The 18,149-nt window shown below is 31.7% G+C and overlaps 1 long non-coding RNA gene across 2 annotated transcripts; it reads right to left on the bottom strand.

The window, feature by feature from the left end:
* Positions 1 to 4,572: 4,572 nt before the first annotated feature.
* On the bottom strand, positions 4,573 to 12,688 carry LOC148781246 (uncharacterized). 2 transcript variants are annotated; one of them, XR_016059162.1, is made up of 3 exons: positions 12,421 to 12,688; positions 9,436 to 9,520; positions 4,573 to 5,075 (listed from the first exon to the last, which is right to left on the bottom strand). It is a non-coding gene; the product is annotated as an uncharacterized LOC148781246 (long non-coding RNA). The 2 variants fall into 2 exon arrangements; XR_016059161.1 differs by having other exon boundaries at positions 9,436 to 12,688.
* Between the last annotated feature and the right edge of the window lie 5,461 nt (positions 12,689 to 18,149).

The raw sequence follows: 18,149 nt of genomic DNA, 5'->3' as shown, positions 1-18,149 counted from the left end.
ACGCTATTTTTTAAGCTTTAAACTTTATAAACAAAGATGAAAATATATTTTAAGGCTATCACAAACATTTCCAATATTGAAACAACTTTTCTCGTCACTATTTGAAGGTAGGCTCTAATTTGATTGTTTAGAGCCTAAGCTCTATACAAGCCGCACATATTGAAAGAGGCATTTTCTTTTTTAAAAAAAATAACCAGCTTTTCATTGAGGGTAAATAAGTAGTTTTTTTATTAATTAAGAGTATTCAAAGAGGCTTTTTCTTTCTTTTTTTTGAAAAGTTAACCAACTTTTCATTGAGGGTAAATAAAAAGGCACAAAGAGCAAAAAGAAAAAGAAGAGAAAAAAAAAAAAGAAGAAGAAGAAGGAGAAAAAAAAAAAAAGGTGGGAGCATAGAATGGAGGGAGGATGGAATGGCCATCATTGATCACATCACTTGTGTTATACTTCTACTGGTGCTCAATTTTTTTCAACAATTGATATGAATGAAAGCAACCTCCTCTGGTATTGAAGTTTTAGAAAAAATTAACAGAAACAGAGTCAATTACCGTGGTATTGTTTATGGGGGCTTTGCACCAATAACATTTATGGAGTATTTTTCGATAACGACTTATGAAAAGTCCTCCATAAACCTCATAACTCCGAAATGTAAGGCCCATAGTCCACTTCATTAGCTTCGGAAAAAAGAGGCATATTTTTTAGAAAAGACGAGATGCATTAAACACAATCATTTTTTTTTTTTCAAAGATGACCAAAATTTTGGAGTTGTGTTCAAATAAAAAAAGACTTATAATCCTCGTGGAGAGGATTTAATGGCTCGTGTATGGCAATCAAATTTAATCACAAAATTTGAATCGAGATTATGAACTATAATCAGTTGACCAATTTGATTTTTTACGTTTAGATTGTGAAAAATTTATTTCTAAAAAACCCCCAAATAACACCTAGCTATATAAAAAAGGGGAAATTTACGTATGGACGATATTATTAGAGGGGTGCTACCAAAAAAAATCAGCTTTCTTCAAGTAATTACTGGTTTGAAGATGTCGCGTTTTTTATTTTTGTTTAACATATTGGGTGGAGAGTTTGCGCGTACTCCAGGCATAAAATGCACGAATATTTGTCTGTCGAGGGTCTTTTAGTAATTTAGGGTGAGCGAAGGCTTTTAAGCAGTAAGCTTTGATGTCCACGTCATCAGTGGTACCACAGTGACGTAGCAACGTGGGGTCCACGGGGAAATCACGGACGATATTAGATAGCGGTAGGTCTTATGTTTGAGGGCTCGTTCGGGGGCTGGGCTCATGTTTTCTCTTGCCACCAATTGAACCGTTAGATTTCGATGTTTTTAGGATATTTTTAAAATGAATGATGACACCTTCCCACGCACATTTATATATATAGGATTTTAAATGATCAATCATTAAAATTGATACAAATCTCAAAAAAAAAATTATCACGTAAAGTGGGATTTGACTTTTTTTTAAATATGTCTCACACTTAATAATGATCTTTCGAGCCCCCGTACACAAAGATATGAGAGGGTTTCATAAAATCATTACTATTGGAAAGGTTCTCGTAAGATCATTTCATAATTATTGTTATTATTATTAACATAGTTTAGTTTTTTATTCACGGCAAAAGAAACTTTTTATTTTTTTAAAAATTAAAAAAAAATAAAATATATGAAGAGACTATTTACTTTTTGTACAATAAAAGCACAATCATTTTGTTCTTTAGATTTTAAATTAGATGGTTTTAAGAGTCTCGTTGAAAATAGTTAAAGCTTAAAAAAAAATATTTTGAATTTCATGACCAACTCGAACCATCAAATTAGACATTTAATAAGTAGGAGGGATTATGACTTCCTTGTAATAAAGATAAATGATCACATTTGTATACAATCCTATTAAAAAATAGTCCTGACCTTTTTTGTATTATTTTCTATTCTCAAATTTCCCATATTGAATGTCTAAATTATGGTACTTTTGGAGTGGTAGATGATTCTTGGATTATCAATATGTAAGTCCATATATTTTTTAAAAAAATATGAGACCGGTTTAAACATTAGATGTCTGAACTAATCTTGAGCTTAAATAGTGGGCTGGCTCCAAAACTCTAAACCCACCCTAATTCCTCAATAGCAAGGTTTATCTTTAGCCAAAGTTCCTAGGCTCCACCCTCACTTTTACTTCCTCAAGCAAAAGGCTTTATTTGATATCAAATTTTTGCGATCCACCCAAGAATAATTGAATGGTTATTTTGAGAAAGAAAAAAGGGTGGAGTTTGAGTTTCCACACTTCGATATTACCCACTAAAATTTGATTGTTCTTGTTCATTATTCGGGCATTATTTTTTCAGTCACATACACATGTGTTTCTACTTTCTTTCTTTTTTTTCTTTTCTTTCGGGGTTATTTGCGAGTTTGAAGTGGTCATATTTGGCAAACTTTGGGTTCAAAAAATCTTTGCTAAATTAGCTTTTAATCGAGGACTAAATCTACAGAGTGCTCCTATCGGAATCTATAATCTTTTGGACCCTTAGGCAAAAAATTTGTTATATGGGTGGGTTTGGATATCCAATGCCCCAACCCATTCCAATGGGAGATGGGTTGGCATCATATTTCCATACCTGTTAAAACGGTAGGAGGCTGGTTTGAAAATTGGAAACCCGAACTTGCCTCCTCAAGAACAGAACCCCTAATTTAGATATTGGAAGTCAAAACCAATCACTCGTTAAAGTAAAATAAGATAAGTGGACAGAATTTGACGATATATGTTGGAACTCAACCACTTGTCAAAATTTTGAGTGAAATACTTGTCTAGACATCTAATGTTTGAACTTATCTTTTACTAAAATAGAGAGACACACATATAGATATTAGATGTCCGAGTTGGGAACTGGTCTAAGAGTAATGTGGGAAAAAAAAAAAATGAATAACTGAGACGAGCATAAAATAGAAAATATGTGAAACTATTCTTTAATTCTAAGAAACTTAAAAGAAAAATCTTTTAAATTTCCAATTAAATTTGCTGATATTATCTTCCTTATTTCTCAAAAATAATGACTACTATTAAATTTACTAATATTATCTTCCTTATTTCTAAAAAATAAGAGCATATTGAAATTTATGGCAATAATTTAGTAATTTCTTAATAGCAAAATGTTTATATAAGGGTGATGCCCTAAACGATCAAATTAAGGTGGACATCAAAAATTCACTAAAAGATGTTGCTTCGACGCCCAAAAATCCTCAAATTGATCATCCCGACCTAAAGGTGTATGGACATATGCAAGTCTTAAAAATAGTGCATATTGTAGTACATTTTTTTGACTGTTAATTTTTAAAATTTTCAAGTGTTCATAGATCTGCTCGATTTACGCTATTTTTGAAGCTTTAAATTTTATAATTAAATATTAAAATAAATCATAAAGCCATCACAAAGATTTTCAGTGCTAAAACAATATATTTGGATACTATTTGAATGTATGACCTGCTTAAATCGTTTAGGGCCTCAGTCTGATAGATCTCTCTTTGAATTGGTCGAAATGTTTTTGTTCCTCTAGACTAGTTTGGATATATAAGGGCTTTCAAATATCTAGAAACTTAAATTTCTTAGGGGTTGTTTGGATCCCTGGAAAAAACCTTGTCTAAAAAAGTATGTTTTTTGGAAAAAATATTTTCTATAAAATAGATTTTTTCTACTTGGATAGCATCTGGTGCAACCTAGAAGATACATTTTTCTATTTGGATTACCTAGAAAAACATTCTCAAATAAATTCCTCGCATTAGTTTTATCCATAATTATTGCCAAACCTATTTATTAGTTTAAATTTTTTGTACTTTATCAAATCATTGTAATGATTGGTGTTTATTTTTTATTAGTTGCTCTTATTTTTTCGTTTTACTGCAATGTGATTTTTTTATTATTATTTTTTCATTTTTTTGTTTTTGGTTAATTAACTGGGGAAGATAGGCCTCTACCCATTTTTTAAAATAGATTAGGAGTTAGATTTTTAAAAGTATGAGTGGGTTGGTGATAGTCACAGGAATGAAAACCACAACATAGTGATTAAGTGTGGGGACACTGCCATCACAACCCCAGACCCTTTCGTACATAGATTCTATGTAGGCAAACCCAAATATTTTTTTCATTTCTCATACGTAACTTCTTTACCCAAGATTGCGAAAAGAACATCTACCCCAAACACAAAAGAGATTCTAACTGTTGAAGTTCTTTAGTATTATCTATTTTACTACAGAAGAACTGACACTCAATTTGCCCATAAATCTCAAGTTGTTAAACTCAGTACAAAAGATCGGTTGGGGCAAAAGAATCCGGCTAACAAATATAAGAACACGTGGCAAAGGACAATCAATTTGTTTTTATACACAATTAGCAGCAATGGTTTAAAAAACGGATAGGTGATTCGGATCGGGCACCCAAAAAACCGATCCGGATCGACGAATCGGCGATCCGGATCAAGAATCGGGTGAATCGGTCAGAATAAAGCTTAAAAAAAATCCGAAAAAATTATTAAAATTCATTATAAATATTGTTTTTTAAGAATTCAATAAGAAATGAGGGTACTCCATTAAGAATTTTCATGTTTTTGAATGAATATGCGAATATTGATATGTTCTTTCCCTACATGAACCGTCATTCAACATTTAATTTACATCACACAAAAGGATAAACCTATAATTATCATGGAATAAGTATATCAACATACATGGACTATAATAAAACATAAAATTAGTAACATATGATCTAAAAAAAAAATGATAGACGACATTATTGTTCTTCTTGGTCACGCTGGTGCCATTGATTGAATTCGTTTAACAATTCATTGATTCGATCTAAAAACGAATCATCGATATTAGCAGGCGTCTGACTATTCCCAAATCCCTGAGTGTTAGTGTTTTGTTGTGTTCCCAATCCAAAATCCCCGAAGCTTGTCCATCCTTCAGGCTCACCTGTACTGTCGTGCTCATCCCTACACTGTTGTTGTTGGGACTCGATATGTGAATATATGGCTGGGATAGGGTGGCCTCAGAATCATCATCTCTCTCATTTTCTCTTTGAATAATATGGATTAAAAAAAAAATAACAAATTTTCAAAAAAATCGATCATGGATTAAAAAAAAAAAATCACAAATTTTCAAAAAATTCTATCATGGATTACAAAAAAAATTCGATCATGGATTAAAAAAAAAAAATCACAAATTTTCAAAAAATTCTATCATAGATTACAAAAAAAAATTGGATCATGGATTAAAAAAAAAAATCACAAATTTTCAAAAAATTCAATCATAGATTACAAAAAATTCGATCATGGATTACAAAAAATTTGATCATGGATTACATAAAATTCGATCATGGATTACAAAAAAAAAAAAACATAAAAAAACAAAAAATTCGATCGTGGATTACAAAAAAAGAAAAAAACAATTCGATCATGGATTACAAAAAATTCACTCATGGATTACAAAAAATTCTATCATGGGTTATAAAAAAAACAAAAAATTCGATCATGGATTACAAGAAAAAAAAAACAAACATTTCGATCATGGATTACAAAAAATTCGATCATGGATTAAAAAAAATTCTATCATGGATTACAAAAAATTCGATCATGGATTACATAAAATTCGATCATGGATTACATAAAATTCGATCATGGATTAAAAAAAAAACAAACAAAAAAAAGCAAAAAATTCGATCGTGGATTACAAGAAAAGAAAAAAACAATTCAATCATGGATTACAAAAAATTCAACCATGGATTACAAAAAACTCTATCATGGGTTACAAAAAATTCAATCATGGATTACAAAAAAAAAAACAAACATTTCGATCATGGATTACAAAAAATTCTATCATGGGTTACAAAAAAAAAAAAAAAAAAACCAAGAAATTCGATCATGGATTACAAGAAAAAAAAACAAACATTTCGATCATGGATTACAAAAAATTCGATCATGGATTACAAAAAGTTCTATCATGGGTTACAAAAAAAAAAAAAAACAAAAAATTCGATCATGGATTACAAAAAAAAAAAAAAAAAATTTGATCATGGATTACAAAAAAAACGATCAAGTATTACAAAAAAATCTATCATGGATTACAAAAAAATAAAAAATAAAAAAAATAAATAAATAAAAATAAAAATAAAAATAAAAATAAAAATAAAAATAAATAAATAAATCCGTACGGGACTCTCCGATTCCGTACAGTGAATCGGCGAGTCACTGTGCAAAATCGTCCGGTTCTCTTTAGAACCGGCGATTCCCGTTTTTTTCACTGATTCGATCCGTCCATGACGATTCCCGAGTCGAACCGGGCAAGTCCGGTTCGACTCAGCGTTTTTTTAAACACTGATTAGCAGACATTGTATCATCTTGAAACACTATATGATGAGATCACACGTCAAACAGAACAAAATGAACCCCAAAATGAATACAAGTTAACCAAATAAACCATTAATTTCGATTTTTGGTAATAACTAAAGAAAAAAAGTTTATATAAGGTTGCAACCCTCTTGAAGTAAGGTACACCTCAAAAAATCATGTAGTGGAGAGTGTTCAGGCGTAGGAGAACCCGCCAACTGATCATCTCGACCTTGAGCTTAATGGAGATGAAGAAAAAAAAGAATTCTAAATCTAAAAAATAGTGTATCTTCTAACAAGTTATCTGGACCGTCTATTTTTAAAATTTTTAAACGTTTCTTGATCGGCTAGATTTGTATTATTTTTAAAATTTTAAATTTTATAACTGAGGATAAAAAGATATTTTGAAGCTATCATAAAATTTTCGAGACCGAAATGACATCGTTAAATAAATTTTATAGGTACACCTTACTTCCAGGCAACCTTGTACAAACTTCAACCAAAACTAAATCCACACGAAATTACTTTCAACACATTACTACTTCTGAAGCTAACTCTAGGAAATACATAGAAAGGTTTCCCTCCATCAATAAAACCATGAATCCATCATGATCTCTGTAAGAGTTATGAATCCAATAATGCAAGCATATGGATATCATTTTATAATACCATATATGGCAAACAATATTTAAAAAACCCTAGATTAATGGGTTGGATCATGCACGTCATTGATCTATAGATTTATGTTAGATCACTGGACTAGCGAATCAAATTTGGATAATGTTTGAATTAATTATAAAAAAAAAAAATTCAAAAAGTAAATAAAATAAAAAATAAAAATAAAGTTTGAGGCGGAGATTTACAAAAGATCTAAGGTAATATTAGATGATCACTTAAAACAAAAGGCAAAAAGTAGGAAAGGGAAGTTTTAGAGGAAAACCGAACCATGACTCATACTATCTCAGAATTGATTTGATCTCCTATAAATTCCCTAATCACCAGGTCAAACAATAACACACCTAGTCCTCTAAACCACTAGGAAATAGGAAATCATACCTTAACAACTGTTGACCGGATTCACCACATTTAAGCACACCAATAATCCGAGTTCATGGCCACAAATACACTTGTACAATCCAATATACTGTTTTTTTTTTTTGGGTTTTGTGAAAGAGAGACATCGTACGAGTACTTAATTCAAATGGCCACAACAAAAAGAGAATGAAAGACCATAATAACTCTTAACTAAAAAGTAAGAAAAATAATGAGCGAACGTTAAGAAAAGTAATTAGTAAACGTTTTAGTATCACTTTTAGCCTTAGTTTTTTCAATAATGAACACTAAGAAGAAAAGTAATTAGTAAACGTTTTAGTATCACTTTTAGCCTTAGTTTTTTCAATAATGAACACTAAGAATTACGACAAGATATATAATCATCCCACATTTCCATGTAATCTTAAAATTTAATGCGCTCACCTCTCGCCCTTTGGCTTTCCGAAAACGCATCTGATCCTTCATCATCACTTTGATCATGATTGACAATTTTTATTTTATTTTTTTGACATATTATTGAGAATTTTTATGTTGCCATCATCATCCTTACCCACGATGAAATTGTGCAGGATGAAACTATCATTTGTAAAATCGTCCGATTTAACCGCTAACTGTCTGGATAGATCGGAACCAGTTAATGGCCGGTTCCGGTTTTGGACAGTTAGGGTGATCAACCAGCATTTTTAAAAAAAAATCAAAAAAATGTATATAAATTCTCAAAAATTAAAATTTTGATTTGTAATACATTTTTAAATATTCTTTCCATCATGATAAAGATTAAAAAAAAATTTAGTCATTAATACTCACTTTTATATTTTTTTATTTTTTTTAGAAAATTTTAAAAATAGCTATTGGAAATTATAAAATGGGTTAAAATATATTTTTTTCATTATTTTTCAATTTCATTTGAATGTGTTTTGTTTTAATCATTCTTTATATGCTTTCTATATTTTAGTAGATTTTTTTGTACTTTTTATATTTTTTTGAACACTTTTTTGACCGTCGAAAACATGCCCGGTAAAAACGGTTGAATCGGCCGGTTTACCGGTTAGACCAATTAAACCGCTTTCAAGCCCACGTCCAATTAACGGCTGCAGTTCACTTTTTGCGAACGAAACACACTTACTTCCTGAGGCTCTATCAACACAAAACGCTAAAACAATAGCAGCCATGCCAAGATCCGCTGCAACTATAGCCAAAACCGCATCTTCTCGAAACTTCTCAAAATATTCGGCTTTTTCATGCCCGTTATTGGGCATATCGAATGTTTTTCCGATAATAAATGACTTAAGATTGCAATTTGCTACTACAGGAGCATAGCACATAACGTTTATTAAGAAAATAAATACCTATAAATCCCCTAAAACAAATAATTTGAGATGCACAACCATTTGTTTTGATTTTAAATAAATGCCATGAGATGGACTATTGATAGCCTTAGCAGTTGACAGTATCCTATTCTATTCAAACATGTGCTGCAATATATAGTCTATACACAAGAGAAAATATTATAAGGGCATTACCAGCATACACTTGGTACAAAACAAGCCTAATATTCCTTTAAATATTTATATTTTAATATGTTCAATTTCTACCAATAAACATGCATGACTACAAACCATTTAAAAAAAAAAAAAAACATGTTTGATTATGAAGAAACATATTTCTATTTTGGCAGAGGAATCTTCTTCTTCTTTGTGGGCTTAGGAGATGACATGCCTCTTGATTGAAGCAATCCCATGATAGGCAATCTGGCATGCAAGGAGAGCCATGTAAACTATTTTGCTCTGGGGTGAATCGGTGTAGACCAAAGGATTTTAAAAATATGCTCTATTGGAGTAAACTCGTTTTACGATATAAGAGAGAAGGTTATGAACTTATGATACTTCGAAATTATGACTCCAAGAAATTTAGAAAGAGAAAAGAGTTCAAATTTTTCTGTGAAAAGATAATAAGTTTACATAAAAATAAAAAATAAATCACAGCAATCAATCCTACCTATGACATGGGTTGTGGACTAGTACTCTTTGATATGGCATGGCCGGTTAGCTCCTAATCTTTCATATGTACAACGCGTTGCGCCCTTGAAAAAAAGAGGTTAAAAGTTAAAAAACATACTTATTGACTTAAAGTCACACTTTCAAAAATATACATTTTTTTGCAATTACAACATTCTAAGGTTTCAATAAAATAAAAAGAAAAGGAAAAAAAAGAAGGGTGTGGTTTCTATTAGGATGCAACCTTAATCTAATTAAGGCGCACCTCCAAATTGTATTATAACATGTAATTTTGGTGTAAATTAGGATTATCTGAAAATCTATTTTCATATTTAATTATAAAATTTTAAACTCCAAAAGTGGTTAAAATCAAGTAGATCTATAAACATATGAAAATCTTGAAAATAGACGGTCTAGATAATGTGTTGCAAGATGCACTATTGCAGAGACTCAAATTTTTTTTTTTTTTTTTCATATTCATACATCTTGATGTCAAGATGATCAATAAGATGGTTTTTTAACATTAAAACAGCATTTTCCGATGGATTTTTGAAGTGCATTCTTAATTCTAAATTTTATGGTTGCAACCTTATATAAACTTTTTTAAAACACAAATCTCTATTTTACAATTAACAGACCGTTATTATGGTCACCACATTGCAGTTTTCGTTCCTACCGATAATACCACCTCACTAACACCTTAAAAAGTATAACTCCTAATATGCTTAAATAAATGGGTAAGGGCCCGTTATACCCACTAAATTACCTAAAAACACATATTTTTTAAGATAATTGTTTTTAAAAATTTTATTCTAGTCCAAATGTCCCCTATTTCGCATCTTAAAGGTCCCAAATTTAACTTATATGAACTAATGCTTGGGTAGAGATACTTTATAACTTATATGTACTAATGCTTGGGTAGAGATACTCTATAAGAGGTACTTCATAGCTTTGTGTCAAAAAAAAGTTTCTCTGGTAACTTAACGACTGGCATCACAAAGAATTTGTTATTTGCTTGGGTAAGTAGGAAAAAGTTACCTAAATACAAACTTCGGATCTTAAAGGTCCGAGACTTGTTTTTGAAACTCTGGGGTAAACTTTGAACTTTCGAAGCCCAACTACTGTATTTGAAATAATGTGAGGCTGTATTACAAGTATAGTGTTAACTTTAAACCTTCAAAGCCATACATTTTTTCTTTTCTTTGGAACAAATTAAGACCATGAAAATCAGCGTTAAGCATATGACAAATAGTTAGTGAGGCTTTCATCCCATAGTTAAACTCAAGGTTTAAAGTAGGGGCAGTTCGGTAAATAAAATATAGAAAAATATGAACATAAAAATAGAAATTTAGAAAAGATCTTTTACATAACATGAATTCAAGGGGATATAGTAAATTTATCTAAGAACAATGATTCGTTAGATGTGAATACAAAATATGTCATAATAACACATGTGAAGAAGTTTATATAGAGCTGAGGCTCTAAACAATCAAATTAGAGCCTACCTTAAAAATTTCACTAGAAAATGTTGTTTTGATGCCCAAATATCCTCAAATTGATCATCTCGACATCAAGATACATAGACATAAGAAAAAAATGGATTTCAAGTTTTGGAGATACTGCATCTTGTAATACATTTTTGGACCGTCAATTTTCAAGATTTTTAAATTTCCATAGATCTACTCGATCTACACTATTTTTTAAAATTTAAATTTTATAATTAAAGATGAAAACATATTTTAAGGCTATCACAAAGATTTCCAGTATTGAAACCATATTTCTCGACACTATTTGAAGGTGCCCTTTACTTTGATTGTTTAGAGCATCGGCTCTAATACAAAATGCAGCCTTTATATACTAGCCTTCATGTAACATCATAGCGACCGTTTTACATGTTTCAATACTTGTCATTATATTTGTTTCAAGGGCAAGCTTTCTATGCTTCCCCTACAACATAAAACTTATATACTTCCCCTTATCCAACCGTCAATTTTGAATGTAGAGTTAAGATTGCGCCTATCACAATATCAAGTCTCTACACTATTTTATTTTTCATGTTTTTTCTATAAACTATTTTAACACCAAAATTTGTATCTCCAATCTTCTATTAAACTCGCACTAGAGAAAAATATATAAAAAGTAATTATAATAAAAATAAATGATCAAAATGCCCTTAAAAATTTCAAGGGGTATTTTGGTCATTATATTTTATCAAAAATTTATTTTTAATATTTTTTATAGGTGCGCCCCAATGAGAATATGACACATACCAAAGTTCATATTTATACAATTTGTATAAAAAAAAACTAAAAATAAAATCTTTGAGACGCCAGATCTAAGATCAAACGATGAGTAGTTCTCTTGATCAAAATTGGACGGCTGGATGGTAGGGGAAGCATAGATCTTCTATGCTATAGGAAAAGTATAGAAACCTTTACCTTGTTTCAACATCCACCCTCTTTTTGAGAAAAAATGTCTGGTACATTCAATATCTTGATAAATTTAACTATGATAAATTACCAACGTTCAAAAAAAAAAAACCATTATATCCCTTATTTATTAAATTCTTAGTCTTCTCAATAAAATCGGAAACTTCACAATATTTCTCACATTGGAAGGTTCAACTTTGGCTCAATGAACTAAGGATATGGTCCCAAAATCCACCTCATGCAATATCACTTTCCAATATTCAATTTTTGTCTAGACAATCTATTTAATGGTCCCAATGGTAAGCAATTTTTTACCATTTGTTATATATATATACCATTTTTGCCACAAGATCTACCCTAACAGTTCTATCTACTTATATTAAGTATGAGAAAATTACAGAGTTATAAACTATTAACTGTTGCAGAATAGTAACATAATAGCGAAAAACAAACAGAAGAATTAAATAGGAAACCAAGATATATCAAATATGATCCAGGAAGTATGAGTATAATCACAGATTTTGAAAGTAAAAACAAACTTAAATTGCATAACTTACTGTCTACAAATACAAAGACTGGCAAATCTCCTCCACTCAGAGGGATAGTAAGAAGGTAAAGAAGATAGATTACAATCACACATGTATATGAAAGTTACCGACTTTAATGGTGTACAGTTGTTGATGATTTGTACAAGCCTATCCTACTGTCTACAGAATAGGAGAAGAAGGTAAGAAGAAGAGAGAGATATATGAAAGAGCAGAGAGAAAAATATGAAGAACTATAAGGCTTGATGCTTCCTTGATGCAGGCTCCGATCTAATTCCCAGATGCCTCTTTCTTCCAGCAGAGAGTCCATATTTATAGAGAATCATCAGGGGAGAGTATGTGGCTAGCTTTGGTTGCTTGGTGATGAAGGAAACTTTAGTGGCTGACATTCGTTGCTTGGTGATGAAGGAAACTCTAGTGGCTGATATTCGTTTGCGTGTCGAAGAAGGGATGCAAAGATAAGGTTTTCGCTGACGGAAGGTACGTGACAGGTGTAGGAGAGCTTTGGATGTCGGTGATGGCGACGGATGGTGACTTGGCGAATCTTTGGTGGTCTGTGCGAGCGGTACGTGTGAATAATAGCGAAGGAGAGGAAGACACGTCAGTCGGGTGATTTGACCCGAAATTAGTCACATCATTCAAGAGAATCTTTACTGTTGCAAATGTCTTGTCACTTTTATAAAAGGAATATTTTTGTCGAGGTCGGATGGTGAGGTCTTGTCCGAGGGATGAAGAAGGAATATATTTGCTGTAGCTTGTTTGTCCTATATACAAGATAAGGAACAAAAGAATCTTTGCAGGGAAACGTCTTGTCATTGGATAGGATAGTATCAGCCCGGGCTACTCATCGGGTCTCTGGCTAAAATCGTCTAGCAGAGGATTGCCAGATTGTACTGTCTCTTCTGATGTAGCTGGTGCAATAGTATCAGGGGCAAATATTTTGAAAAGGTTTTGCTCTAATTCTTCTATTGTAGCATTAGGATGTAATTGCTTCATTTTCTTTAGATAGGCAGAGAAGGTGGGTAAGCTGACTGTATTATATGCTAGAGGGTTTAATACATCGGTTTGAGGAGGTATCCGTTTCAGGGATAAAGAGGCAGGATCAGTACTGAAGATGTCCCACCATTTGACTTTAAGGGTTTTGCCGAGTTTGGGAATATACTCATAATTATTTGTATTATTTTCAGAAATAGAGTAATCCCATTTGAGAATCCAGGGTATTTGATAGATTGCCATAAAATAAAGATGGAAATCTTTTAGGTCGGTACAAGTATTATATTGTGCAAATTTAATCTGGAAAGCTTGGAATTTATCAGGTAGGATTTGAGTTTGTGATCCCTATAGTAAGAACCAATGGCGGAACCAATTCGGGAATCTTTCAAGGATGGGAAGTTTGAATTGCAAATCCCAGGAATGAGTATTATTGGGATTCTGGTAGAGGAATACTTTGTGCCATGCATCGAGATATTCAGCATATTTATAATATTTATATTGGAACTCAGGATTTAATAATTTTTTCCCTTGGAGGGGATTACATCCCTAATCATCGTAAGAAAGTAGTTTTTTGATTTGAAATTTGGAGTAGGCATATACTATAGTTGTACCTTGGTAGAAATGGACTATTGAGACTGAACCGGTTTCCATGAGAATAGCTTCATACCATTCACGAGTTTTGACTCCATATGAAAGATTTAGATGGTTGATAAGGTAAAGGGGAGCTATTTTATTTGGGTCAAGCTGTGCATGAGTATCAGAAATAGGCATGTCTGATAAGAAGGCTGTGTCTATATAGACTGATTTGGCAGAAGTAGATTGTTGTTAATTTGGGTATGTTGCAGGGGAAAATGCCGGGCTTGGAGTTTGTATTGGACTTTGAGGAGGAGTTTGTAACAAATATTCAGGTACATTTGAGGATCTGAGAGGTGACATTGGTGTCAGGTTTAAAGAAGAATGGATGGGCATAATAGGCCCAAACATATTGCTAGGTATTATTTCTATAGGTTGTTTTCCTTTTTTGGTATTTGACGACTGAGGATTATTCATATTATTCATATTCTTATTTTCAAGAAAGAGTTGTAAACCGTAAGAGGAAAAGCCGTAGGATGAAATTGTATCGTCCTTAGGATGCTGTGGATATGTACGGTCCCCCTTGCAAAAATTCACAGGTTAAAAAGTCAGGTAATGAATTAGAAGAACCGTGAAGATGTTCAATGGAAAAGTCAAAAGCAGATAAAATAGCTTGCCAACGGGCAAAGATTTGTTTAGATACAAGGTTTTGGACATCTTTTTGCAGAATGTCTTTGGCAGCTTTACAATCGGTGCGAATAAGAAAATGTTGATTTAAAATATCAGTCTGGAATTTACAAACACAGTGAATAATGGCAAGTAATTCTTTTTTGACAGTAGAATAATTTTTATGGGTTGGATTCCAGGCTTTAGACGTAAATCGTATTAATTGTTCTTTAGAATTAATAGATTATTTTAATATACCACCTAGTCCTAATTTAGAAGCATCGCATTCAATGATTTTAGAAGCTGTTGGATCAGATAAAGTTAAACATGGAAGTTCTTTGGCCTTGAGTTTAAGTCGCTGTACAGCCAAAGTATGAATATCAGTCCAAAGTGGAGGATTCTTCTTCAATCGGACATATAAAGGTTTAGCATCGAGAGCGAGATTTTGGTAAAAGTCACTTATATAATTGAGACATCCTAAAAATCTTTGTAATTCTGTTTTATCTAAGATTTTATCAGGAAATTTGTCAGCAAATAGAATGGATCGATCAATTGGGATAATTGTCCCTTGATGTATATTATGGCCTAAGAATCTAATTTTGGTTTGTAAAAGATTTAACTTTTTTGCAAAAACGACTAATCCAGCATTCTTGACTATATGAATAAAAGTATGGGGATGTTTAAAATGTTGTTCAATAGAGTCAGAAAATATGAAGACATCATCAATATAAACTATCATGAATTTATAGAAAGGATTAAAAATATCATTCATTACATATTTTTTTTTTAATAAGAGTTTTGAGTTGTTGTATTTTTTGTATTATCTCATTATTCTGAAGCTTTTCACTGATAGCTCTATGTTTGATTTCAAGTTGTAATGATCCTACAAAATTTTCCTTTTGTTTAATATTTTGCTTGACAGTATTAATTTCTTTGAGTTTTGGTTTATCAAGAAATTCAAATCTAATAGGAGTACCATGAGTATTTGTTTCCATGCCTGTATGAGAAATAGTAATTGGATATAACAAAGTAAGGAAGGGTACGCCAAGGATTACAGCTTGACTGAGTCCTTTGACCATAATAAATGGTGTAGGAAAGCAATGTCCCTCATTACAAATTTTTGCATTAGATAATTTATATTTAATAAATAGTTTACTTCCATTCGCTGTATTAATAATTTGAGTAGTTTCATCAAAATATTTTGTAGGGACTAGACCTTCATTAAGGCAATTAAGATCAGCACCTGAATCAACTAGAGCTAGAGATTGGAATTCATATTCATCATTGATAAAAAGAGTTTCTAGGATAAACCATTTTTGCGTAATTACTTTATTTAAGATATTTACTGAATTTCTAGTAGAGGATTCGCATGCATTAATATAATCATTAGGATGATATGATTTAAGTAAATGATTAAATTCTATGACATCTGTGTTAGTTTCTATTTCTAAATTCTATGATTTATAAAAAAGAAATATGTAATGAATGATATTTTTAATCCTTTCTATAAATTCATGATAGTTTATATTGATAATGTCTTCATATTTTCTGACTCTATTGAACAACATTTTAAACATCTCCATACTTTTATTCATATAGTCAAGAATGCTGGATTAGTCGTTTCTGCAAAAAAGTAAAATATTTTCGAAACCAAAATTAGATTCTTAGGCCATAATATACATCAAGGGATAATTATCCCAATTGATAGATCCATTCTATTTGCTGACAAATTTCCCGATAAAATCTTAGATAAAACAGAATTACAAAGATTTTTAGGATGTCTCAATTATATAAGTGACTTTTACCAAAATCTCGCTCTCGATGCCAAACCTTTATATGACCGATTGAAGAAGAATCCTCCATCTTGGACTGATATTTATACTTTGGCTGTACAGCGACTTAAACTCAAGGCCAAAGAACTTTCATGTTTAACTTTATCTGATCCAATAGCTTCTAAAATCATTGAATGCGATGCTTCTGAATTAAGACTAGGTGGTACATTAAAACAATCTATTAATTCTAAAGAATAATTATTACGATTTACGTCTAAAGCCTGTAATCCAACCCAAAAAAATTATTCTACTGTCAAAAAAGAATTACTTGCCATTATTGACTGTGTTTGTAAATTCCAGACTGATATTTTAAATCAACATTTTCTTATTCGCACCGATTGTAAAGCTGCTAAAGACATTCTGCAAAAAGATGTCCAAAACCTTGTATCTAAACAAATCTTTGCCCGTTGGCAAGCTATTTTATCTGCTTTTGACTTTTCCATTGAACATCTTCACGGTTCTTCTAATTCATTACCTGACTTTTTAACCCGTGAATTTTTGCAAGGGGGACCGTACATATCCACAGCATCCTAAGGACGATACAATTTCATCCTACGGCTTTTCCTCCTACGGTTTATAACTCTTTCTTGAAAATAAGAATATGAATAATATGAATAATCCTCAGTCATCAAATACCAAAAAAGGAAAACAACCTATGGAAATAATATCTAACAATATGTTTGGGCCTATTATGCCCATCCATTCTTCTTTAAACCTGACACCAATGTCACCTCTCAGATCCTCAAATGTACCTGAATATTTGTTACAAACTCCTCCTCAAAACCCAAATAAACAACAATCTACTTCTGCCAAATCAGTCTATATAGACACAGCCTTCTTATCAGACATGCCTATTTCTGATACTCATGCACAGCTTGACCCAAATAAAATAGCTCTCCTTTACCTTATCAACCATCTAAATCCTTCATATGGAGTCAAAACTCGTGAATGGTATGCAGCCATTCTCATGGAAACCGGTTCAGTCTCAATAGTCCATTTCTACCAAGGTACAACTAAAGTATATGCCTACTCTAAATTTCAAATCAAAAACTACTTTCTTACGATGATTGGGGATGTAATCCCCTCCAAGGGAAAAAATTATTAAATCCTAAGTTCCAATATAAATATTATAAATATGCTGAATATCTCGATGCATGGCACAAAGTATTCCTCTACCAGAATCCCAATAATACTCATTCCTGATATTTGCAATTCAAACTTCCCATCCTTGAAAGATTCCCGAATTGGTTCCGCCATTGGTTCTTACTATGGAGATCACAAACTCAAATCCTACCTGATAAATTCCAAGCTTTCCAGATTAAATTTGCACAATATAATACTTGTACCGACCTAGAAGATTTCCATCTTTATTTTATGGCAATCTATCAAATACCCTGGATTCTCAAATGGGATTACTCTATTTCTGAAAATAATACAAATAATTATGAGTATATTCCCAAACTCAGCAAAACCCTTAAAGTCAAATGGTGGGACATCTTCAGTACTGATCCTGCCTCTTTATCCCTGAAACGGATACCTCCTCAAACTGATGTATTAAACCCTCCAGCATATAATACAGTCAGCTTACCCACCTTCTCTGCCTATCTAAAGAAAATGAAGCAATCACATCCTAATGCTACAATAGAAGAATTAGAGCAAAACCTTTTCAAAATATTT

This window comes from Amborella trichopoda, chromosome 7 (assembly GCF_054954075.1).
Source record: "Amborella trichopoda isolate Santa Cruz 75 chromosome 7, AtrichopodaSantaCruz75HAP2 v2.0, whole genome shotgun sequence".
In the NCBI taxonomy this organism is placed as follows: domain Eukaryota; kingdom Viridiplantae; phylum Streptophyta; class Magnoliopsida; order Amborellales; family Amborellaceae; genus Amborella; species Amborella trichopoda.
The sequence above is the reverse complement of the archived record's forward strand: the minus strand, read 5'-3'. Positions and strand labels throughout refer to the sequence as shown.